The sequence below is a fragment of the Schistocerca piceifrons genome, chromosome 8 (genome assembly GCF_021461385.2).
Source record: "Schistocerca piceifrons isolate TAMUIC-IGC-003096 chromosome 8, iqSchPice1.1, whole genome shotgun sequence".
NCBI classification, from domain to species: Eukaryota; Metazoa; Arthropoda; class Insecta; order Orthoptera; family Acrididae; genus Schistocerca; species Schistocerca piceifrons.
This window is the reverse complement of record NC_060145.1, coordinates 63,049,996-63,060,825: the sequence shown is the minus strand read 5'-3', so window position 1 is coordinate 63,060,825 and position 10,830 is coordinate 63,049,996. Positions and strand designations below refer to the sequence as shown.

The following is a 10,830-nucleotide window of genomic DNA, read 5'->3' as shown; positions in this document are numbered from 1 at the left end:
AAATCGCAGGGGATAAGATCACGGCTTCTTGGAGGCCAGTGATGAAGTGCTCTGTCACGGGCTGCCTGGCGGCCGATCCATCGCCTCGGGTAGTTGACGTTCAGGTAGTTACAGACAGATAAGTGCCAATGAGGTGGCGCTCCATCCTGCTGAAATATGAATTGTTGTGCTTCTTGTTCGAGCTGAGAGAACAGCCAATTCTCTAACATCTCCAAATACTGTAGTCCTGTTACAGTAGCACCTTCGAAGAAAAAGGGACCAAAAACTGAATTGGCTGAAATGGCACAGAAAACGTTCACCTTAGGCGAGTCACGTTCATACTGAGTTCTTTCCCGCGGATTCTCAGTGCCCCATATACAGACATTGTGACGGTTGACTTTCCCGTTAGTGTTGAAAGTTGCTTCATCACTAAACACAATCTTTGAAACGAAAGATTCCTCTGTTTCCATTTGAGCAAGGATAAAATCACAGAAATCGATTCTTTTAATCTTATCAGCTGCAGACAGTGCTTGAACCAATTTCAGACGATAAGGTTTCATAACTAACCTTTTTCGGAGGACTCTCCATACAGTTGATTGTGGAATTTGCAGCTCTGCTAGCTCTGCGAGTCGATTTTCCTGGGCTGCGAACAAATGCTTGCTGGATGCGTGCTACATTTTCATCACTCGTTCTCGGCCGTCCAGAACTTTTCCCTTTGCACAAACACCCATTCTCTGTAAACTGTTTATACCAACGTTTAATACACCACCTATCAGGAGGTTTAACACCGTACTTCGTTCGAAATGCACGCTGAACAACTGTCGTCGATTCACTTCTGCCGTACTCACAACACAAAAAGCTTTCTGTTGAACGGTCGCCATCTTAGCATCAACTGACGCTGACGCCTAGTCAACAGCGCCTCAAGCGAACAAATGTACAACTAAATCAAACTTTATAGCTCCCTTAATTCGCCGACAGATAGTGCTTAGCTCTGCCTTTTGTCGTTGCAGAGTTTTAAATTCCTGAAGTTGTGGTATTGTTTTTGAATCACCCTGTATTATCTCTGTATGAAAGTGTGTCTCGACATTTTTCAACATATAAGGCACCTCTGAGTAATGTATTATAAATGTGTCAATACAGGACAAATACACGTAATACTAAAGTTCCGGGTGTAGCGTAAAATGTAAACAAACAGCGCTATGTTGAAGTCACGGAACAAACCCATTTTGATGTTGGCGACGTACACGTTATACTAGGTGCACTCCATTGGTATATGTAATCTGTAGGATCACCATGTGACTTACAATGAGATCAAGGCATTCTTCGGAATATCGAAGAAAGCAGTACGTATGATTTTGCTTGAACATTTAGCTGTGGAAGAAACCTTTTCCCGATGGATTGCGTGGCGTTGCCGAAGCTCTAAAACAGTTTCGAGTTACTCTGTGGCTCTAGGCGCTTCTGTCCGGAACCACGCTGCTGCTACAGTCGCAGGTTCGAATCCTACCTCGGGCATGGATGTGTGTGATGTGCTTAGGTTAGTTAGGTTTAAGTAGGTTTAAGTCTAGCGGACTGATGACCTCAGATGTTAAGTCGCATGGTGCCTAGAGCCATTTGAACCATTTGTTACTCTGTGGAGGTACAGTAAAAATTCTTCTCAACGCGACCGTCAGATAATCTCTTTGACTCTTTTCTACCTCATAGGGTCGTGATTGCACTGGTCGCTGTCTGCCCCTCTGAATAAAATTTGGGTAACTCTCATTGATTTCTGTAACCAGAAGTTAATTTTCTTAGGTTCTATAGATGGGTATAGCGTATAAAATGTGTCACACAAAAACGAGGTTACTGTACTTACCAAAATTGCCACTACTTATCAGTGAACTCCGTACCTTCAATCGTGGACCGGTGAAGACCTAATTGGTGCCGTTATTTTGACCTTAATGTGACTCTAACCTTCCCATATAATGGCTTGAAAATCAACAATAATTTACATAGTCGCAGGTACTGCTTGTAACTATTCGTAGCTAAAAAAGAGTCGAAGTTGCGACTCACAGGAAAATAATTGGAAGTGCAAGTGTCCAGAGACGCGAAAATTTCTAGGTCCGATAGTCAAGCGCCCAAATCACCACCCTGAGTGACACAGATCTCGCGTCTTCAAACGTTGCGAGTCTGAATCCAGGCCAAGACGTCTCCTGCTTTTAACGGCCGATACCCCGGTTTTTCTTCAGTTGCAACGAGCAACTTGTTACTTCTTTCACCAGTCCAAATCACAGCTTTTTTTATCTTTATTCACTGTCTTATATCTAGAGACAATGAAGGATGGGTGCTGAGCTGCTGATGAAAATGATATCTCATAATAAATTTTTGGATGAATAGCTTGCTCACAATCTTAAAATGAAATAAGTTTTCACGTAAATAATGTCGTGAACAGTTACTGCACCTATAAAAGTGGCATTTCAGTGACACAGGAAATAAGCTGCTCTTTCTGCTGGTATTATCCAAATTTATGTAGGTCTGACAGAATGTAATTATGGAAAAAACTGAGGAAAGAATACAGAGAATCAAAAACGATGGAGCCTTCCCGTCCGTCTCCTCGATATCTCTTTTTTTTTTTTTTTTTACGCAACCTTCCCTTCTACAGTAACCTATGAAACCTTTCCTTAGGATTTCTATCTCTTGCTTAATAATAACAAATGAACTCTTCCCTTTGAAATTAATTCTCTTTCTCAACCTTCGCATACAAATTTAATTGCTGCTTATTAAAAGTGATTTTCTGATTATTTTGACGAAACATGGAATGTGTCGTCGTCATGGCCCTCAGTCGTTATCTGCAATAACCCAAAACTGTTCCTTACCTTTTTTACTGTTACTGGATCGCCATCTGACTGCTACATTAAACTGCGACTTAAAGATACTTACTCTGCTTTACTATACTTTATTAACTGCTGGTGCGCTGTCATAATAAGTGGCTTTATTTATTACCGAAGCTGACGTTATTCATTAATGGCAAAGCTGACGTTATTCTTTAATTAATTTGACTGACGTTACGTAATTCATAGTTACACTTTTTCTTGACAACAATAAAATTTTTGCAAAGTTTTACGTTGATGATTTTTGGGCTGGATTATAATCAGTAGTGCAACATTGCTGGCAAAAATTATTATCTGTAAACGTTTCTTCAAATATTTACTGCTGGTAATGAAATGATTTTACAAACTTTCAAATGGGACTTACTTTTTACAGTAAGCTTACAACTAGCATTGCGCAAACATACCTTCAGTAGTCTTGAGTTTCGCAAAGAAAATAATTCCTCTTATGATAATAGTTAGCTGATGTCTCTGTACATCCGTTTATAATCTCTTGTAAATCATAGCTAGTGGCTGGCAGGCACACCGCTCCTCTCATCCAGTCGCTTCAGACCTGTCACCGACTCGCTTCACATCTCGCTTACTACTGACTTCCTACGAACGCCGAAGTGCGGTATCTCCCGCCAACAATGCTTTCTGGTGCAGACAATCCCTGCTACCATTACACAATGTATCAATGCGCGGTCTTTCCCGCTCTTTTCTTAAAATGTATCCATACGCGGTCTCTGCCGCCCTTTTTAAAATTATATCAATTTGCGGTCTCTCTTGCCAACAATACTCTGATGCAGACATTCCCTGCTACCACAATTATTTCCAACATTACAAATATTAATTATTCCTGCTTAATCCTATTAATAAAATATAAACATCTTTCATAAATTGTGGTTTGACAATAGACAATAGAAATATACACGTCTTACATCGACAGTTGAACGTTGAAAACATACAATATACACTTAGGTGACAAAACTCATGGGAGACCTCCTAACATCGTCTCGGTCTACTTTTGCTCCGCGTAGTGCAGCAACAAGACGTGACATGGACTCAACTACTTAAAGAAGTATTTGAGCCATCCTGTCTCTACAGCCATCCAGTTGGACAGAGAACGCAGTCCATTCCATGTAAACGAAGCCCACACAATTTTGGAACCACTGCCGGCTTCCACAGTGCCTCGTGGCTTCGCTGGCTCTGCGTCACACTCGAACCCTACCAACATCTCTCACCAACGGAAACAGAGACTCATCTGACCAGGCCATAGTTTCCCAGTCGTCTAGGGTCCAACCCATATGGTCACGAGCCCAGGTGAGTCGCTGCAGGCGATGTCCAGCTGTTAGCAAAGGCACTTGCGTTGGCCGTTTGGTACCACAGCCCAGTAACACCAAATTTCGCCGCAGCAAACGCTGCGGTCGTTAAGTGAAGGTCTTCGGCGACTGCGTTGTCCGTGGTGAGAGGCGATTCCTGAAATACAGGGTGATTCAAAAAGAATACCACAACTTTAGGAATTTAAAACTCTGCAACGACAAAAGGCAGAGCTAAGCACTATCTGTCGGCGAATTGAGGGAGCTATAAAGTTTCATTTAGTTGTACATTTGTTCGCTTGAGGCGCTGTTGACTAGGCGTCAGCGTCAGTTGATGCTAAGATGGCGACCGCTCAACAGAAAGCTTTTTTAGTTATTGAGTACGGCAGAAGTGAATCGACGACAGTTGTTCAGCGTGCATTTCGAACGAAGTATGGTGTTAAACCTCCTGATAGGTGGTGTATTAAACGTTGGTATAAACAGTTTACAGAGAATGGGTGTTTGTGCAAAGGGAAAAGTTCTGGAAGGCCGAGAACGAGTGATGAAAATGTAGCACGCATCCAGCAAGCATTTGTTCGCAGCCCAGGAAAATCGACTCGCAGAGCTAGCAGAGCGCTGCAAATTCCACAATCAACTGTATGGAGAGTTCTACGAAAAAGGTTAGTTATGAAACCTTATCGTCTGAAATTGGTTCAAGCACTGTCTGCAGCTGATAAGATTAAAAGAATCGATTTCTGTGATTTTATCCTTGCTCAAATGGAAACAGATGAAGCTTTCGTTTCAAAGATTGTGTTTAGTGATGAAGCAACTTTCCACACTAACGGGAAAGTCACCCGTCACAATGTCTGTATATGGGGCACTGAGAATCCGCGGGAAAGAACTCAGTATGAACGTGACTCGCCTAAGGTGAACTTTTTCTGTGCCATTTCAGCCAATAAAGTTTTTGGTCCCTTTTTCTTCGAAGGTGCTACTGTAACTGTACTGTACTGCAACTGGACTACACATTGGCACTTATCTGTCCGTAACTACCTGAACGTCAACTACCCGACGCGATGGATCGGCCGCCAGGCAGCCCGTGACAGAGCACTTCATCACTGGCCTCCAAGAAGCCCTGATCTTACCCCCTGCGATTTTTTCTTATGGGGGTATGTTAACGATATGGTGTTTCGGCCCCCTCTCCCAGCCACCATTGATGATTTGAAACGAGAAATAACAGCAGCTATCCAAACTGTTACGCCTGATATGCTACAGAGAGTGTGGACCGAGTTGGAGTATCGGGTTGATATTGCTCGTGTGTCTGGTGGGGGCCATATTGAACATCTCTGAACTTGTTTTTGAGTGAAAAAAAACCTTTTTAAATACTGTTTGTAATGATGTATAACAGAAGGTTATATTATGTTTCTTTCATTAAATACACATTTTTAAAGTTGTGGTATTCTTTTTGAATCACCCTGTATTGTATTCTCGGCCCAGTCTTGACACTGTGGGTCTCGGAATATTGTATTCGGTAACGATTTCTGAAATGGAATGTCCTAGGCCCCTAGTTTCAACTACCTTTCCGCGTTCAAAGTCTGTTAATTCCCGTCTTGCGGCCATAATCAGGTTAGGAATTTTTTCACATGAGCCACCTGAGTACATATAACAGATCCGCCAATGCACTGCCCGTTTATAACTCCAGTACGTGTTAGTACCTTCGTATCGCTACCCCATGACTTGTCACCTCAGCGTAAACGTTCTCCGTAATATGTGGTTAAGTTTTGCACCACATTCTACAATGCTGTTTGATTATCTGTTTCTTATAATTAGTCACGCTGACTGTACTCATTGGCCGAGCGGTTCTAGGCGCTTTAGTCTGGAACCGCGCGACCGGTACGGTCATAGGTTCGAATCCTGACTCGGGCATGGATGTGAGTGATGTCTTTAGGTTAGTTAGGTATTTGAACTGTACTCATTCATTTCATTCAGACTTTGGTTTAGGGGAAATAATCAAAACATTTCGTAAAATCGTGTATAACACAGTAACAGAAGACGAAACTTGAATATATTCTGAAAAGCCAAGAGCAGCAGTAACCTGTTTGCGTGTTTTAAGACGGACTGTAGTCAACAAAAGTGGCTCATTCGCAAAGCACTTCCAAGACAATTACGGCTTTTTTTTTTTTTTTTTTAGTACGCTGTGTGATTTATCCCACAAGGGTATCAGAGTAAAGACAGAATGCTAGATTGCATTTTACCTCAGAATGCTAATTGTTCGGACGTGGAATAATGACAAAGGCTGCAGCGGGAGTAAAAATAATCATGGTTAGTTTGCAGTTAGGATTGAACTGAAACAAAACTCCACCCAGAATCTTACCCTGACCTTTGTTATCTGTTAAATTTCGTATTATGATGAAACCAAGCGGAGATATCGCTGTAGGAGGGTGATAGTGGGCCGTGATAATATGCAGAACAGTGCGACAAAATAAGACGCAGTGAGCAGCAAGAATGGTCGGACTTTGTATATAAGATAATTTAAACTGCACATACTAACACAAAGTATGCAAAATATGCATGTGACATCTCGCTGATGGCGCGTAATTGATGCACTACCAACATTTAGCTTCCCAGTGGAAGTAAGCTGTTGAAATATAAAATAAAATTTTACAGCTAATTAGGCATGGTTAAGGTACAAAAAATGGTTCAAATGGCTCTCAGCACTATGGGACTTAACTGCTGTGGTCATCAGTCCCCCAGAACTACTTAAACCTAACTAACCTAAGGACATCACACACATCCATGTCCGAGGCAGGATTCGAACCTGCGACCGTAGCGGTCACGCGGTTCCAGACTGTAGCACCTAGAACCGCATGGCCACTCCGGCCGGCGTTAAGGTACATGTTCAATAAAATAATAACTCTTTTCAACCTAGTGTTATCGTTATTATTCACAAGTAACGTAGAGGTACAGAAATACGTATCTTATTTTTATAGTGACAGTACAAGATGTGGGTTAGCAAGAAAGACTCTCAGCGAATCTCTCTTTCTTTTATGCAAAAGAACAACGTAATCATTCCAGCATCTCAAACACGTAGAGTTCAAGGATATAGATATTTTTCAGCATAATACTTAATTACATTCAAAGTTTAATTTGTTATAGCAGTCTGGACTTTCGCAACTACTGGTTTATAGAATCTTATGGCACACAAAAAATAGTTTGTCACAACTCACGGATAAAATCAGGAAGAACAACCTTAATTACAGCATAATTTTTCAAAATGGTTTAAGTGGCTCTGAGCACTATGGGACTTAAATTCTGAGGTCATCAGTCCCCTAGAACTTAGAACTACTTAAACCTAACTAACCTAAGGACATCACACACATCCATGCCCCAGGCAGGATTCGAACCTGCGACCGTAGCGGTCGCGCGTTTCCAGACTGTAGCGCCTAGAACCGCTCGGCCACCCTGGCCGGCATCATTTTTCATCCGAGGTTTTTAAGGGTACCAGCATCGAAGTACAAAGAATGTTCCAGAATTCATTAGAAGGAAAGGAAAACTTAAGAAATTTTAAACCGAACGATCTGAAAAGCAATAAAACGATTTGTACGAGATACTGTTTCTTTCTTAATTGCTTTTCGTAAGAACTTAAACAGTGGCAGTCACAAGTATGCCTGTGCTGAAGGCGGAGGAGCGTGTGAATCTGCGTGTTGAGACTTCTGTAGGCGGCTGTGCTGGGCCTTGCTTTCTTTTCCTCTGGTTGCCCTCCCTGGACCCGCCTCCCCAGATAATTTGCGGCTGCTGCTTTCTTTTAATGAGACATTTCTCCGCTCTTTGTTCCACCCCAGCCGCTGCTTCCAGCCCCAGATGGCAGTCGCGACTCGAAATACGCCGTCGCGACGCTCGGCGTCTGCTTCACTGCTAATGCGTCTCTCATTGCCAGCAGCCCACGGGCCTCGCCGCCTTCCACTTCGCGTCCACTTGTTTATCCTGCTCACGAAACACACCTCCAGCATTACCGCGCTCTGTCAACAGTACAACGTATTTTCGTACGCAAAGGCACAGTGATTGCTGCATTTTTAATTATACAGGAGAGGGCTGTATTTTGGGACACTCTTCATACTTCCGTCTCCTGTAATAGAAGTCTAATATACACGGCCAGGGAAGAAAAAGAATAAACCCGTCAAGGACAAAGACGTTTTACTGACAAGTGAGGTGACAGCTTGTTTATCACTGCAGGAGTTTGAGAGGTACCTGAGAGAAACCGAACTTGCTCTACATTTCGGCAGATAAGACGATAGTTGAAGCATAGAAACAAGGCACCCAAAATTTAAGTCGCCTTGTTGTTGTTGTTGTGGTCTTCAGTCCTGAGACTGGTTTGATGCAGCTCTCCATGCTACTCTATCCTGTGCAAGCTTCTTCATCTCCCAGTACCTACTCCAGCCTACATCCTTCTGAATCTGCTTAGTGTATTCATCTCTTGGTCTCCCTCTACGATTTGTACCCTCCACGCTGCCCTCCAATACTAAATTTGTGATCCCTTGATGCCTCAGAACATGTTCTACCAACCGATCCCTTCTTCTCGTCAAGTTGTGCCACAAACTCCTCTTCTCCCAAATTCTGTCCAATATCTCCTCATTACTTATGTGATCTACCCATCTAATCTTCAGCATTCTTCTGTAGCACCACATTTGGAAAGCTTCTATTCTCTTCTTGTCCAAACTATTTACCGTCCATGTTTCACTTCCATACATGGCTACACTCCATACAAATACTTTCAGGAATGACTTCCTGACACTTAAATCTATACTCGATGTTAACAAATTTCTCTTCTTCGTAAACGCTTTCCTTGCCATTGCCAGTCTACATTTTATATCCTCTCTACTTCAACCGTCATCAGTTATTTTGTCGCCACGTAGCAAAACTCATCTACTACTTTAAGTGTCTCATTTCCTAACCTAATTACCTCAGCATCACCCGACTTAATTCGACTACATCCTCGCTTTGCTTTTGTTGATGTTCATCTTATATCCTCCTTTCAAGACACTTTCCATTCCATTCAACTGCTCTTCCAAGTGCTTTGCTGTCTGTGACAGAATTACAATGTCATCGGCGAACCTTATACGACAGTTATGAAACATAGACTGAAATTTATGTAAATTAAAACCATTATAAAATAAAACAAATCACTCACTAATGCGGTTACAACGCTGCAAAATCCTCAGTCATCATCTAAGGAAAGCAGCTCCTCAAGTACTTCACCTTCGTTGTTGAGAAGCTCATCATAAGGGTCCCTTTCTGCATCTTTTAAATCGATTTCCGCTTCGTCGTAAGTGTGTCATAACAAATCGTCCCGAGTACCATCCATAGCATTGAAAAGCCCACACTTCTTGAGGGATTTGATTACTGTTTCCACTTTCACTTTTCGCTCCCATGATTTGATAACGAAATGATACAAAACATCAAGTGATGCAGCCCGCATAGCTCCGCCTTTGGTATACGACTTTACTCCACTCATCATCCAATTGTTCCGTTGTTCACGCATGTGTTCTTTGAATGGTTTATTCAGGGAGACCTCTAAAAGCTTGTAGCATCGAAGACAAACCACTCGGAACAACAGCAATGTTAGTACTGCTTCGTCCCATGTGATTTTTGGTAGTCTCAGTTACGTGACTGCCACACCAACAAACTTGGGCGATTTCGTAGAGCACCTCGTCACCTCTGGCACACCATTCTCATCCATCCGTCTTTTTTCGTAAAAATGTACAAAAATACTTGGTGAAATTTTATTTTAGGAGTGGTGACCATAGATTTTTAACTTTGTTGCGTCTGCAATGCATGTTAATACTACTGTAAACCTGGTGTTTTCATGGCCTGTACTTCTGTCTTGAACAGTTTTTACGCCTTTTGTTTCCACAGTTCTATTCCAGAATGAGATTTTCACTCTGCAGCGGAGTGTGCGCTGACACGAAACTTCCTGGCAGATTCAAACTGTGTGCCGGACCGAGACTCGAACTCGGGACCTTTGCCTTTCGCGGGCAACTGCTCTACCAACTGAGCTACCGAAGCACGACTCACGACCCGTCCTCACAGCTTCAATTCTGCCAGTACCTCCTCTCCTACCTTCCAAACTTCACAGAAGCTCTTCTACGAACCTTGCAGAACTAGCACTCCTGTTGTTCATCGTATCTAAGTTCATCAGTGTTTCATCCATATTTCCAATATGAGATAGTTGAAAGTTATACTATTTTTGCCTCATACGAATAACAAACTTAGGAAAACTCGTAACTTTGTGGTAAAAATCTTTAGGTAATCTCTACACATTTTTTGTTTTTTGCCAAGTTATCAGATTTTTTTTGTCAATTCTTTGCCATACTTTGGATTGGCTCGCGCCCACTTCAGTGTATAAATACCAATCATATGTATTGTAGCAACATAACAATTCTGTTCTGTTTTCTGTCTCTGGCCAGCAAGCTATTCTTCTCCTCACAGAACCCTTTTTCTTTGGCATTTTTTAATAGCATCTTCATTCTTCCGCCAGTGTCTTACCATCGACTCTGTCACTTCCAAAGCTCTTGCTGCGGCACAATTGTTCGATTCCTTAGCCTGTTTTATCTTGCTTCGTATTTCCTTCTTATCGTTGATTCCATCGTTAGAAACACACTTTTAAAAATTTTACGCCGATCACACTTACAGTACAATGTACAATAACACATGGT

At 42.2% G+C, this 10,830-nt stretch overlaps 1 non-coding gene across 1 annotated transcript; it reads right to left on the bottom strand.

Moving 5' to 3' along the window:
* Positions 1 to 10,105: 10,105 nt before the first annotated feature.
* Trnas-cga lies at positions 10,106 to 10,182 on the bottom strand. Its single transcript has one exon. It is a non-coding gene; the product is annotated as a tRNA-Ser (tRNA).
* Positions 10,183 to 10,830: the final 648 nt, after the last annotated feature.